This window comes from Camelus ferus, chromosome 29 (assembly GCF_009834535.1).
Source record: "Camelus ferus isolate YT-003-E chromosome 29, BCGSAC_Cfer_1.0, whole genome shotgun sequence".
Taxonomy (NCBI): domain Eukaryota; kingdom Metazoa; phylum Chordata; class Mammalia; order Artiodactyla; family Camelidae; genus Camelus; species Camelus ferus.
The window spans coordinates 5072966-5089258 of NC_045724.1; the positions used below are offsets into that span (position 1 = coordinate 5072966).

At 35.7% G+C, this 16293-nt stretch overlaps 1 protein-coding gene across 9 annotated transcripts in view; it reads right to left on the minus strand.

Annotated features, from left to right (window-relative positions):
- RALYL (RALY RNA binding protein like) overlaps nucleotides 1–16293 on the minus strand; it is a 585337-nt gene that overhangs the window by 481726 nt on the left and 87318 nt on the right. The window contains exon 1 of one of the 9 annotated variants that reach the window (XM_032470305.1): nucleotides 6430–6954. The exons of the other annotated variants lie outside the window; for them this stretch is intronic. The gene's annotated coding sequence lies outside the window, so the exon portion shown is untranslated. Of the gene's footprint in view, nucleotides 1–6429; nucleotides 6955–16293 lie in introns of those variants that run through there. 9 annotated transcript variants of the gene reach the window in all.

Sequence of the window (16293 nt, forward strand, 5' to 3'; positions counted from 1 at the left end):
GTATCTTCATTTTGCACTAGTCTTTATGTATGATGTAGCCAATCTGACTGCAAGGGATCCATAGTGGATTAAGATAGACAGGTTTTTATGACTATTTCAGTTACATAGAAAAGAATTCATGGTAACAGATTAAGGTGAAGATGGAAGGAAATGAAATTTAAGAAGGAAAAAAACAAGGGTGATAGATATAAGTATTTTATAATCAAAATAACAGTTAAGTGAAATAGTAAAGAACAAAAAAGAGGAAGAAAGAAAAAGAAGGAAGGAAAGAAGAAAAGAGAGGCATAAACAGACAGTTTTCATGAAACCTAGAAGGCACTTGTCCACTTTGCCAAATTACATTTCACTTGCCGAGAGAAAAAGCACAGCTCTGACCATCACATTTCTCTCCTCAAAAATTTTTAATAATATAGCAGACATTAACAGTTGCCAAACAAACAAACAAACAAAACTATTCCTTTCCCCATTCCTCCTTGCTACCAGAGAACTGATTCTGTTCAGTTAAAACTCTTTACAAGGCTCTGGGCTTCAGTTAAGCCAATCAGGGCAAAACCATACCCTTTGTAGGTGATTAGCATAGAAACAGGTGTGTCACAATTCTAACCAATATGATGTGATGGGAAATCTGCAGGGCTTCTGAAAATATTGCCTCATTGCTAAAGAAATACGTCTCATCTTTGCCCCTCCCCCTCGCACTTGGCCTTGCCACACAACCCAGAATTAGGGCAGCCATCTCAACACGATGAGGAAAGAGACTACAAGCTCAGAATAACAGGGCTGCAAGATGGTAAAAACCCACATTCAAATGCTGAATTGCAAAGCCTCTAAGCACCTACTTCAGAAATTCTAATGTGCAATCATCAAATTCCTTTTGTTTAATCCTCTACTAGATTTAATATCCTTGAGGTCAGAGGCTGTTTTATTCATCTTTGCCTTGTCCCTAGCATCTAACACTGTCTTCAATCTCATAATGGTATCTTATGTTGTAAAAGATGAGTTAATTTAGGAGCCAAGAATTATGTGTAGCTAAAACACCATGAAATAATTTTTGGTACTGACTGACACGTGTTTCATCCCTCCAGTTCTCACTATATTCCACTTAATATGGGATCATTATGATGAATGAGAAGTGGGTATTTTTGCTTCTATGAATTATAAAATTGAGCTTTGGAGTGCTTTTGAGAATACCTAACCTAATTAAATGAAGTGTTATTAAATTTTAATTACTGTGTGCTATTCAAAATTAATCAGATCCATAACTAAAATCATGCTTAGCAAATGATCACACACAAAAAAAATGAAGCTCTCTAATAACTTCAAATTATGTTTTATTTTTAAAAGGGTTTAGCATATTATTTCCTCTGCGGACACTGGGAGCCCCTCACCTGTGCCTCATTTTTACCTAGTCATAAGGAGACTGATAAAGATTCTAGATATAAAGAAGCAGATGAGTCTTTTAAATTTCAAATCCTTGAGAGATGCTGAGTTTAAATCATTGAATTTATGGGTAGAGAATGAGAAGAAACCTTTGAACATGCTGAAATAAAAAAATAAATAGGTCCACAGGAAAAAAAACTGTAGTTAAATTTAAGAATGTTTAAGCAAACAGTAGAAAGGATATTGGACAAAACAATAAATCACTTAAGATTTAGCTTTTACTTTAACCATACCAGAATGTACATGTAATGAATAAAAACAATCTTTCCTAATTTTCTCTCTAGTTTTCTATACCAACTAATAAAACATGTAAACAAAAGTATTAATAGTAATTTGACCAAACTTATGGAAACTAAGTAATTTACCTTTCTCATCTTTCTCATTTTTGAGCAGAATATTACTCAGATACCTTTTGAGAGAAGTCTAATGAATGATTCAGAACACATGAAATATGGTTCTAGAAAGGAACACCACCAGTAACTTGCCATGTCTGTCTTAGCCAGAAAATTTCTGGAAATTGCAAATGTAAGTTGCAAACTAAGCATGTAGGCACTCTTAGGACAGAGATGCTGAAGAGCAAATTGATCAACAAGAGTTTTCTAGTAATTTCTGGGAAATCAAAGTAAAGATGGCTTTGGGAAAACTGTGAGAGAAACATGAGTTCAAAGGACTTTGTAAATGTATGACTATCTGGGTCTTCTAAGTGAGCAAAATAAAAGACACAGATTTTATATACATCAGTAATCACATGCATGGGCAATTCCCCAAACTGAAAATAGTAATTTTTACAAAGTATTAGATCCATGTATTTTAGTCAGGTAATTTTACTAAACTTCATCAATTACACTAAAAGAGATCTCTTACTCCAATATTCAATGAATTATTATCAAGGCAACCTATAATTTCCATTCAATTTAAAAATTCAAGGAGATAGTCTATACAGTATTTGTGCCCTTATTCAGAAAAAACTTTTGCCAGGCAATGGGATAGCAGAATATAGGCAATTTCTCATTCAGGTTAAATACGCAGAATTGCCTATAAATATGCAGCTAGTGGACTATCCTATGCTCTTGACTTATAGTCCATAAAAAGGCTACGAAAATCCTCATTGTACTTTCATATGCAAAGTCTATTTAACTAGGCTTAGATTAACAAGAAATTGGTCAGCTAATTCAACCAATTTTGATTGGTGTGTAGATTCCTCTGAAATTAATCTTAATTAATTAATAATCTTCATTATTTTCTCTAAAGTAAGGCAAAATGACATGGTTCAAAATTTAGGAGTTAGAAAATGGCACTCATTTTAAGTCTCCTTAACATACAATTCTCCCTCAAATCTGCAAGTCCTCTTCCCACATACTGCAAACTGTATCAGTCTCTTCTATATAAATTTAGGAATATATTTTGACATATTCAACAAATATGAATAAATATTCTTTGCCTCTTTTTTATACAAATGGTTTTATACAGATGATATAAAACTAGTAAACACACAGTTGGCATATCATTTAATATAACTGAGAGATCATCCCACATCAGCACATAAAGATCTCCTCAATTCTTTATAAAGGTCTCCACTATTATATAGCAGTAGACTATAAATTACTTAATCACTGTTCTCTTATACATATGGGAATATCAGTATAGGGAAAATCTTAGATGGATTATATAAATAGACTGTAATTTACTTCTTTGTTGAAGGACATTTAATTTGTTTCCAATGTTTTGTTATCACAAATAATATCAAGTGAATAAATTTTAGTCTACACACTGTTATATATATGGAAACGTACCTATAGGAAAATTCTTATATATGCATGGTAATTTCAATAATGGCTTACATATTTCTTTCTAGCTATGCATGAGAACACCTGCCTCTCCAAAGCCACACACCAGACAGTGACTTTAAAGTCATTTGATATGTTTAAGAGCTATTTATTCTTTGTGCACTGTTAGCTCAGATCTTTAGCCTATTTTTCTATTAAATGTTTCATCTTTTTCTTATGAACCTATATGAGCTCTTTATATACATCTTAGGAAAATATATATCATGGTCTTTCACTTTTATCATTGTATTTTCCTTAATAGTGATGCATCTGCAGAATTTTTGTAAAAGCTTTTACATATAATTTTTCAATTGGGTTATAGATTTATATCATATTTACAAAGTTTTGTACACATATGAATGTATGCACACATACATATGTTATATAGACATATATATGTCTATAAGTTATTTTTCTTCTAATATTTTCCTGGTTTCTTGACTTTTCTTTTAATTATATATGTGTGTGTGTGTGTATTTTGCTCAATTTGGAAGGTTGAGGGTTTAAGGTATTACACATGGCCCAAATTTATTTTTTTCCTGGTAGATACAAGATTGTCCAACATCATTTATTGTGTAACCTATCCAATTTGAATGTCACTTATATTTGATACTAAATTCCTGTATGTATTTTCTCTATGTCTGTTTTTGTTTTATTTTTGCTTTGCTGTTCCAGCAGTCTCTCTACATGTATATACAGTATCACATTTATCAAATGACTGCAGCTTTATAATAAATCACAGTATTTAGTCAGGCTGGTTTCCCCTCATTACTCTTCACTTCCTCATTTTTTTTTCTTTTAGCTTTTTACTCTAGTTTTATTATTTTATTTAGAAATAATGCCATCAGTTACTAAAACAAAATCTCCGTGGAATTTTACTGGGATCATGGGAATTTCAGAGATTTACAGATAAGTCCTCTTTTGTAGATTCAATCTTCCAAATATATAGAATAACCTTCATACAAGTCTTGCACACTTTTATAAGATTATCTGCAGTATTTTGGTTTTGCTAGTAGAGTTAAAAGTAGTCTTTTTTTTATCATTCTATGTTCAAATTATGTTGTTTATGAATAGAAAAGTTATTTTACTTGCTAAGTTCTTTCATTGTTTATAATAGCTTTTCTGTTTATTGTCTTGGTATATTTTTCAGTTAACTCATCATTATTTGCAAAGATGATGACCATATACCTGGAAAACATTATATTGCATATTTAAATATATATAATCTGTAATATATATGGAATAGTATATGTATATATTAACATTTTCATCTTTGTGTCTGATTATTTCCCTCCTATTAGTTATTTTTTCTCATAGTGCATTTTTCCATTTTTCTTAATTAGGTGAGCCAATTTTTTTTTTCAAAAATGGCATTGAGATTTCTCTTTTTAAGAAGTTTTATTTTCTTTTTCTTTTTCAATTCATTATCTTCCAATTTTACCTTTATTAATGTCTCCTACTTTTCTTAAGTCTATTTTTCTCATAAATTAGATGCTTAATATATTTAATTCTTTTTTTTTGTTTTTTACTAATATACATGTTTAGGACGTGTGAACATATCTCTGAGCTTCCTGCCTCCATTCCAACAATTTAGATATTTCCCACTAACCAGTTATTAATTTTCTGGAACTTCTACCAGATTTTATTTTAGGATTAATTTTTTAAATATGAGTTTTTTTATCAATCATTTTTTAAAATTTTAATACAAAAGTGGTCACTCTTTAATGTTAATAATTTCTTGTTTTAATGTGTTATTAAAGAATGCTTTCTGCATACTTCTACTTTGACTAATTAAGAATGTCTGTACAATCTATGTTACCAATTCCTATTAATTTTCCACTGATACAAAGTAGAAGGTATATCAGATCTATTTAAGCTATTGTATTATAGAAATATTAATTTAATGCTCCTATTTAACTATATTATTTAGACATTTCCTATTTTTGTTTAATGTATCACAGACTGAGACAGGTAAATTAAAGTTACTAATAATGTGATTCTCTTCTATTTAATTCCTTCTTATATGGATTTTGCTTTTATGAATGTTTTTCATGGATTTATGCTATAGTGTTTGTATACAAAGTCACTGTAACTGCTATACTTTCACTGTGTTATGTATCCTTTCACATTATAATTGTCTGTCAATTAGCAATTATTAGCCTTAATTCAACATTTGGTGATTTAACAGTCAATCTTTGATATATTTATTGGTATTTGTATTTTTCTATCTTTGCCCACATTCTTATTATCGTGGTTATATTATTAATCATTAAGAGTCACCTTACTATAGAAGTAGCTGTTGTTCAAAGTACAAAATTGAGCTTTGACTTATGATTAAATATAACATTTTTTTCTTTTAATCCTTATTTAATCCATATTTATTTATTTATATCACAAATAGTTGTCTTGGTTCTGACAGGTCATTTTAACAGATTCTGTCCATTTTAAGATGTACATTTTTTTCACATTTTTAACATACCTAAAATTGGGGTGGATTATTAAAATCCATGACATCTTACAATCATTAGCCTCTTACGATTGCTTTTGGGTGGGGACAGTTGTTATACCTTGATTGTCTGGCGTATATAAACTATCTGAAAAGCACAGAGCTTTCTTCCTCATTCTGGGTGGTGTGACTGGCCACCTGCAGTCATCAAACCATTCAGGGACTATTTGGCCATTGTCTGAAACCTTCTGTTGACCACTTTAGGAAGAGATCTTAAAAAGTACCAGCATTCAACAAATCAATGGCATGAAAAAACCTAGGGAGGGAGGGAAGACTGTTTTAGATTTTTCAAAGACAACATGTAATAATAATGTCTCTTATCTTTTTCACATATTCCATGAGCTTCTGTTTCTCTATATTTGCTACTTGTTCGTAGATGCATAGATGCATAAGATTTTTGGCAGGATGGTCAACATTTTTGGCAAGATGGTCAAAATTTTTCTCTGCTATATGGCCATGCTTATTTTCTGTGTTTTCTGCCTTTTATGCTCATTTCTTGTTTTTTTTAGCAGAATCTTTGTACAGACATTTTGTTGGTTCCTTTTTGATTATTCATTGTTTAAGTGTCTTGAATTTCTCCTTGCTGATCTATTTATAAGTGGTTTGTATTCAGGAGGGATCAGAGTCATGGCTCAAAATGAGTGGGATTTTTTTTCTTACCTAGAGTTTTGGGTTGAGGTTCAATAAGCCTTTATTTATTAACAGCTAATGGAGATAGGCAATTAATTTTTTTTCACAACTCAAGGACTTCCTTATTCCCCCTGCAATGGAGACAGACTTCTTCCTAAAAAAAAAAAAACGCTTACATGCATATTCTTTATTTATCCCCATCCTCTGTGGGAAACAAACTATATTCTGGGAAGTTCCTGACTTGAGTCAATGCACCCTATTCTGACTTCTTCAAATGAAGGATCTGATCTTGTGTCTCAGAATGTGCCCAGTACCTTTACAAAGTGAACCTGACTGGCTCTCTGAGACGCACACTGCGGAGGTCCTCACTGCTCTTCCTTCTTCATTCTCTTCTCACTCTCCACGTGTTTGGCAGCCCTTCTAATGTACTGTCACCAAAAAATGTAATTAGAAGTTTGCTTTCTATTCTCCTTCTGGCCTTGAGGAATTTTCCGAATGATAAAGAGGAAATGTTTGTTCTCAATGTCATTTTTAATTAATATCACTTTAATCACAAGAAATTTACTTTCAAAATATATACAGTTATGCATTTTTTAAATTTTGGCTGTGAAGAATGAAAATATATGAGCTGGAATTGAGAAGGGAATACTTTCTAATTTCTTTGTATTTTTTTGATCGCAGACTCATTGCTTGTATTTTCCTAGGTTGTAAAGCAAAAACCCCTCTCCAGGTGGATTTAGAGATTGATTTATCACACTATAGGCCAGGCTGAAGTATACTCACTAGTGGCTGAATCAAAAGAGAAGGAAAAAAGGCAAGTCTACTCTCCATATGAATGCACAGAGAAATTTTGGAAAGCAGTTTCTGTGTTCTTCCTAACTCACAGAAAGATCACTCTTCCTCCTTTTGTACTGAATGCAAATTATCAGGACAGTGGCCAGCGTGAGTCCTCCATTCATTGGTGGCCTCAAGCTTTCGTTGCTGCTTCTGAAGGAGTTAGGTAAGCCAGCTTTGCTCAAGTAGATACTGTAATGGAACCTGTCACTCTTCCTGCATCCACTCAGGTGGATAGAAGGACTTAGAAGGACTCAGAAGGCTTTCACATCATCTAACTCTTTCCATATCCATGATGTACATGCTAAGATTGGAAAATGTTCCCTCAGGGTAACTCAGGTGTCTCTCCCCAGTTTTCTTAATCCTGATCTTAGCACCAGAATACAGAACTCAAGTAATTCAACTTATTCCCCTGCGGATAAGGATTCTGCTTTTGTAGGACAAGTCTTTCAGAGTTATGGGAAGACTTTGTCCTTCATCTTTGTCCAGGACCCTTAATCCTCAAATCCGTTGTGCTGAGTGTCCATTTCCAATGCTCTTCACCGCCAAGCAGTGGTAGGTCCTTCAGCGGAACTGAAGCAAGGGGTCCTGGAGCCAGCATCAGCTGCTGTGTGGCTATCGGCTGTTCCCTGAGAGGAGGTTTACCCTTGGCCCAGGCAGTTTCCTAAAGGTGACATGAGGTACCACTGGTATCCCAGGCCACTGGGGATGGGTGCACTGGCCCTGCAGAGAGGACAAGGAGGAGGACCACTGAACCCTCTACAGCCCCAAATCTCGACCTATGCTTGTTGGAAGATAGTCTAAAAACACTTAGCCAGGCAGACAGGCTTCCAGCATCAACCTACCATCTAAAATTTCACCTTGGAAACCAACTTTTTCTTTTTATTTATCACTTATAAAAGTGTCCTTAAAAATGCATCACAAATAAAATATATGCTTAAGAAATCCGACTTGGGCATAGTCACAGACTCTAAGATTTATTTTGAACCCTGGTGGAATAATTTTTGCCACTGAGAAAGTTCACATGTTTTGGAAAATCTCTTTCCCTTGAGGCACTAGAAGTATACACTCTTCTCCCATTTTCTTCCCCTACAGATTGTAGCATCTCTTCCTTCATTTCTCATTAATATTTTACTTTACCTTCAGTTTCCCAATTCAAACCATCCCACTGGTGTTGAACTATGCAGTAAGGGAGGCCATGTCAACACCTGGGATGAACAATCATTAACATATTCAATTACCAGCCAGCGTGGCTTCCTTACCATTAATGGAGGAAGAGTAAGAATGGGACTAGAAGGTGCACTATAAGCTTTTTAATAAGACTAACATGACACAGTACACATTATGAATCCAAATTTACCCTCCTAAATTATCTATAAATAACAGAAAATAAACAAGTACAATTCCAAGAAGTTAGAAAACATGCACTTTTTTTTTCTTTTCATTTGCTTCTTTGGCATGCAACTTCTGTTCCTTTTCCTCACATTTTACACAATTAAAACTCTACAGATTTTTTTTCTAGCTGCCCCATGTATATTCCACTAAAATAAAGTTCATTGATATTTTCTAAATAACTATGCATTTTTCATCTCCAACTCCTGAACATATTGTTTCTTATTTTATGTAAATGAGCATCTGTTGCTGAACAAGTGTCAGCTGAATGACTAGATGAATTATTAACGGAAGGAATTGGTGACGGCTAGAGGTATATACGTCTTTTATTACTCCCTGTTAAGAATTTTTAAATGAAAACAATTTACTCTGAAACAAAAAGCTCTCCTGATTCAATTTTCACATGAGCAAATATTATAAGCTTAATAAATACTGGTTATATGCTTGGATGAAAGAATGAATAAATGAGTGGCTTTTTTTTTTACTCAATGATTCATGTATCTCTGAGGTCTCAAGCTTCAAACAGAAAAACTAAAGCTATCTTTTAGTTTTATCATCTCAATTTCTCACTCTGTTAGGTTCAAATACTTTTCACAAATCAGCTCTGTAACTTTTGCTTCCCTAAAGTCATATGAAAAATAGTTTTAATAAAAAAATAATGTAACTTGACAATAAAAGCTGTCATCACTAGTACATAAAAATCCTAAGATCAGAAACTGTTTACTGAGTTTGCCATAAGTCAAGGCAGCATCTAGAATTCTCTAGAACAACTGTTCTTATCTCAAGGTACATAGTTCAAACCACAGGCTAATTGCACACCATTAACATTCTGCTTTCATTAATGCATAACCCCATCTATTCTGATGTATTGTGATACACTTTAATATTAAGAAAAATAAGGCACCAAGACATCTAACAAAATGTACAGTTATGTTGAAGGAGCAAAATAATCCTACAACTTTTCTTTAAAAACTTGTGCAACTGTGAGAAAAGCATAAAATCAGAAGTCATTCCTTTTTAAAACACAGCAAAAATATTTGTAGGAATTTATTTCACACAGAACAGAGAAGAATATGATTTAAATGTGCTAGTGGTTTTGAACTGATTAGAAAAGGAGAGAGAACTGATTTTCAAAAGAAGTAACTGAAGTTAAAGAATTCCTTGGTAGAAGATTTCACTAATGTCACATTATATTACATTAGTTAATAAGTGACCAGAGATACAAAATTGATATGAATTTTAAAATACAACTTTAAAACATGAAAAATACATGATGAATTTTATATTTTATCAATATATTTCTAATAAAAAGAGGAAGTGTCAGAACAGAAATGTGTTTCATATCCTGGCCAGAAAAAATGTGCATTTACTTCTGCTAAACTAAGATTCAGATGGAAATTAAAATACCAGTTGCAACCACAGATGCATACATGTGATATCTTTCTCTATCCAATGCACCAAAAAGAAAATATTATCATTCTGAAGCAGATAACAGAAATATTAAACTGTAACTATTTCACTCAGGATTGAGTATGACATTCCATCCATGTTCCGCAGGAGTTCTGCCATTACTAAGCTTGAATTTCAGGTCACACATTTCTGTTTTAAATTTCTTAGCCTGGTTTAAAGAAAGACTCCTAAATACCTACATGTCTCTCTGATTAGCTATCTTGGAAAACTAATTAAGTAATCAATAAACAGAACAAGTATAAGTCAATAGGACCTTTGATAAGCATGCACGATCGTCAACCTACAACAACACAGTTGTTAGCAATTATAGGGGAAGCTATATCTTAAAGTTCATTAAAACACACTTGTAAAGCTATTAAATGTTATCTGGAAATGCTTTTTCTGCCCTGTTTATAATGCAGCTCTTTGTCACTAAATTTTAACTCAGTCTATTTTTAAGCAAGGTGAAATAACAGAACACATTTTATCCTACTTAAATAAGGTCATTTGAATAACAACTATATCTTGTGTCTCTAATTCCTTCACTTATTCATTCATTGAGCTGACATTTATTTTGTTCCTAATATGTGCCAGGTGCTGTGTTATTACAAAGACAGAAACATCAATATGTCACTCCTTCAACCATCAGTCAGATTACATTTTAGTGGAAGAGACTCTATAGAGAATAATTTATTATTATAAGTGAAAATGTACCCTGAATGTTCCCTAACCTCAACAGAAAGTTGATAAAAATGAAATCATATTCGTATTAATATTCAATTTCTCTGGTTCATAGACTCCCCCCCACCCAACCTCAGTAACTGGAGTCTTAAGATTCTCCAAGTCTCCCAAATTATTTCTGGGAGTGCCTCAGGTGTCCAGTATAAATTCCTGCTCAGTTGTTTCTTATGACTCTGCTCCGAAACCCCTGTGACTGCTCACTGCCTCAGAGGGATCCAGAGGACTCCCTGCAGTGGTGTCTCCTGCCAGTGCTCTTTATAGAACAGGGTCCCCTCCTTCTGGTGCTGTCTCCTGTTTTCCAAAAGCTGTTCATCCTTAAGCAGCCAAACAGGCTGACTTCCCTTCTCATTGTGCCACAGCCAGATTTCATTTTGCACAGGAATGGCTGAGAAGGCTGCTAACCCAAACTCCGGCCACACACTGTCACCCATGTACTGAGGCACTGATACCTGTGTCATCTAGTGCCTCATGCAAAAACACGTTTTACTTTTCCTTACCAGTCCTCCTTTTTTTCCCATAAGGCTTTGACCTGGTCATTAGAGCAGAGTTAAGAAACTGATACCATGGCTTTCTAGCATCACTGATGCTCCCTACAAGAATCTGGACAGAAAATAATCCTCTTTCCAGAATTCTCAAATGCACTCTATTCAGGTGAAAATCAGTTCATGTATATTAATTCCCTAGGGGCACTCCAGAGCCTACAATCACTTTGCTGCACAAATCTGCTGAGTCTCCTGCCTCAATGCATCTCATGTCCATATATTTCACTATTTAAGTCTTGTATGTTGCATTAAATAATTATTCTTCCTTTTCTCCTATCTCCCCCATTAAACCTCCACCAGATCACATCGCCTCTCCCCAACGCCATTCCATTTTCTAAAATGCTGCACTGATATCTTTATAAGACTGCAAAGTTGCATATCACATTTCTCTGCTTGTATATAACCCTTAAATGGGTCTCCACTGACCTTATGTAACCAAGCAGGACCCTCCAGGGCCTTCCTGAGATGGAACATCCCCAACCATGTTCTCTGCCTATTTCTTGCTTGTAGAAAACCTGGAGTCTCCCAGGCCTCCCCTGAGTCACAAAAGCCTAGCTTGGGAATTAATGACTGAAAGGCTGTGAACAGGCAGTAACAAAAAAAAATAGCAGCTGGGCCCAGGAGAATAGGTAACGATTTAAACAGTAAATCAGACATATGGCAGACACAGAATCTTTAGTTCCTCCCTGAAGTACCTAGATAACAGTACCTGATGCCCATTTCCTGAGATGTTTTATAGATGTTAAAATCCCCACTAAATGGAAGAAGTTAACTATATAATGACCGTGACCATGTAGCCCCCAGACCAGCTGGGGCCTGAGGATTGATAATGTTAACCCCTGTGATACCACTCTGTCACTTCTCCATCAATCAATCAGAGAATTGTGCACTGATCACATACCCTGTGACTCTCCTCCCTCAACTTGCCTTTAAAAATGCTTCCCTGAAACCCACTGGGGAGTTTGGGTTTTTTGAGCATCAGCATCCCAGACTTCTTGTTTGGCACCCACAATAAAGGCTACACTTTCTTTACCACAACCCAGTGTCAGTAGGTTTGTTAGATAGTTAGGTAAGTTGGGGCACTGGGCAGATGAGGAGGAGGAGAGGGAGGATGGTCCAGAAGATGGCATTATGCCCACCTCCACCATAAAGGGGCTTTATGCCAGCAAGAAACCAGTTAGAACCTGACAGCCACGACTGCACAGTAGCAGGAAGTACTTAGCTGGACACAACGCAATGTTCCTTGCATTATAATTAACATTGAGATTTAAGCCCTGCCCCCACCCCATGGGTTTTTTTGTCTGCATCATGGGTAAGGGAGTGCTCAAAGGGGCCAAATGTGACTCAGCATTCCAGGGACAAGAGCCATCAATCAATCAAAAGACCACCTCTAAAGAAGGGTATAAGAGAAAGGGGGGACAAAACACGCCACTTTTCCTCCCTTGGATTGGCCTGCCCCCAATTCTTGGGGGGTGTACTTTCCCTTTTCTAAATAAATCTTTTAAAATCTTTCACTACACAACGCACTCTGTCTCCCAACTGTAAACTTACCCTTCAGGTATGACAAGAACCAGAGTCTTTTTCTTTTCAGGGGGTTAACATCTTGGCTTTGCTGCATGCCAGCAAGCCAAGTGTGACTTAGTAGCACTTAGACAGGATAGTCCAGGCCCCTTACAGGGTACTCCAGGTTTCACTAAAGAAACTTTCAGATGTATTTGATGATATGGCAAGTGCAGTGGATAAACTACTGAACTCTGATCCACTCTTAGGAAGTAACATGACAACTTGCCAGGGCGGAGAAAAGATGTTCACTCAGGATCATAAACTAGGTGATGCAAAGATGCAGATAAGTACCAGTCAAACTGTAACTAATAAGTTATGTAAAAGAAATAAAACACTTCAATTCTCAATGTTTCTATTTCTAATATTATAATTTTATACTATGACACTATAATTTTAACTTACAGTGTACTAAATACCAGTTTTAATTTTCTGGTATTTCCTTACACATTTATACTTTACAGTAAGACAGTTTTTTTTTTGATGTTATAAACAAAAATGCAAAGCAATCATCATTTCCCCCGTGGATAATCAAATGACTTTGCATAGTTTTAGCCTGCTGGGTCATTTTCATGGTTTCACACAACCACCCAAAGTAAGAGACACCTGTACTCTCTTAATTCTAATCTTACAACACTAATCCACAGCCTTGCAACTTGTTCCCTGATCAATTCAACTGTTACCTATTTAGCCCTCTTACCACGTGTACATCTACTCCATAAGCAACAATGCCAACATTTCTAAGTCTCTTGAAGCAACAAACCAAAGTATAATAAATAGCTGATCAACATTATTTATTCATTCATCCAGTAGCAGTGTGGGTGTCCCTACCAGATCCTCATTACCTGATTTGATTGACTGATTTTTTTTTTTTTTTTAGCAAGAGATACTACCAATTAAATTTAGGAAGAACCAAGTAAGCTTGGCATCAATTTAATTTTTCCTATATTTTTTTGAGTGATGTACCTCTCAGTCAAATAAATGCAAGAGAAGGATGTCTCCTTCCCTAAGGAATGGGTAAAACAGGACCGTTTGTGACTCAGCAAGCCACAGTTTTGCATGCTGAGCTCAGGAAACTGGATGGAATAATTAACATAAAGAGCCTGGGGCCTTTTCTAGGGAAGGAGAAGATGAATACACTGAGCAGGATAAAAATGTCACAGCCCCAGGAAAGATGTATCCTGGGATATATCTGTGGGATTAAACGCATTGTTCACTAAGATAATACACTCATTGCTTGGGAATCTTTTTGGTTTGAACTCTGATCTGGGTTTATTATTAGGGAAATTTTCATGCCTTGAATAATTACTATCTCTGCAGGAAACCTCCATTCAGGCACTTGTAGATGCTCCATCATGGTTTTGAGGGTAATATACCTACAAGTTATTTGAAAGATACATACAGTAAAAAAAAGAGGGCATGCTCCTCATGCAAACCCAACTGCACAAAAACATCCACTTCACAGACATTCTGGAGCCACCCACACTCCCCGCTCAGTGAGGACAAAACCTACATTGCAGCTACTCACCAGAGCTAACACTGCGTCTCCTCCTCAGTGGCTTCTCCCCATCAGCTGCGAGTCTCCTGGTACCAGCAGAAGAAAGGATAGTTCATGTTACCATGCTCAGATGCATAAATTTTGCTAACTGATTTGGGTCAGAGAAAGTGTTCCTTCTACCATCAACAGGACCAAACAAGGTCAGACTCCAGGGATTCGTAGACTGCCTTTGGGAGATATCTAGGGGGAATAGAGACTATTCGCTCTACGATGGAATATAGTGCACCGTTCTGAAAACTTGCTCCGTGAAAACACCACGATGAATTTCATATGGCTATTTCATCTATTAATGCAACCTTCAACGCAGGACAAAGGGTGTCTAAGGGAGGCAGAGAGGATACAGTCCAATTGAAAAGAGAGAAAGAGACTACCTATTCCCACACTGAGAACCAAAGCCACGCCTGGCTGTATTTATAAACAAAATTCTCTACAGATTCTGACTTCAACTCCCCCATGCCAAGACACTGGCAAAGCTTTGGAGGCAGAAGTCTCTCTGACCCAAGTAAGCAATAAACTCAGCTTCGTCTTACCAGCAGGTTCTGTTGGTATTGTCTGGGGAGTGACAGACCAGATGTGATGAACGAGCTCCAACCCACAGCCTCTTTAGCAAGCAGCTCAGAAGGGTAAGGACTTAGGTCACTGATTGCCCACTTCCGGGATTTTTGGCCCCATTTCAAATCAGAAAGGGTCAAAAATTCTCTCCAACCAATCACAAAAGAGGTCCCCCATTCTGGACAGCCCCCCTCCAGCTTCCTGTGCCAACAACCTCCAATCAGAGAAAAACTAACACTTCCAAGATTTTTTGTTACTCTCAGCTTTCCCACTCCTGTCTGCCTTTGAGTCTCTGCCAAACACAAGTGATGGTGCCTGACTCCATTGTGACTTAACAAGCTCTGCCTAAGCGGCCTGCGTTTGTTCCCATTTGGGTGGTCTGCCTTGCTTTCCACAGGAGCCAGCTTTTGACAGCAGAGTTTGAAAAATACAGGAGAAGCTTTTGGAAGAATGAATTGGCAGCATGATCTTCAGAACTACTAATTTTTATTTAAGTCAAGCTTTTAATAGAATTTGGTAAAGTCCCTGCCCATCCAATAGTTTAAAAGTCAGTTTCACTCTGGATACTACTGATAGACTCAGTATGAAATTCAGGATACCAAAAGCAAGCATTCCTGAACAACATAATCTAATTCACATATAAAATTCACCATCAGATCCTGTCCACTTAAAAAAAAAACTGTCATAGATTTAAAAATGAACAAACAACAACTATATTCAATATCTTGTAATAACCTTTAATGAAAAAGAATATGAATGCAAATATATGCTAGGTATATGCATGACTGGGACATTGTGCTGCACACAGAAACTGACACCTTGTAACTGACTGCTTCAATTAAAAAAATTCAAATAAAAAAAAAAAACTGTCTTCTACATCTCTCATTCTTCATTCTTTAGTTCAATACCTGGTTATCTAATCACAATTCCTTTTTATTTCCTTCAGCACCATTTGCAATAATGCTAAGTTGTCAATTTGTCAATTTATTATCTTTAAGCCCTTTTTAAATGCCAACGACATTTTCTAAGTATCTATTTTTTCAAAAAGGACCAAAATAAATTAAAAAGTAGAATACAGAGAACTGTATCATTTTTTCTTCTAGTGAGTGGAGCAGGAAAAAAAGATCCTGCAGTTTCTTATGCAAGGAGGAGAGAAAACATACAATGCACCTTCCGAGAGAGGCACATAATTTTTCTCCAGGGTAGATGACTGCTCAGAAAAACAACACTGCAAGCTGTTTTTGGTATAAAAAGTCAGGGCTTTCT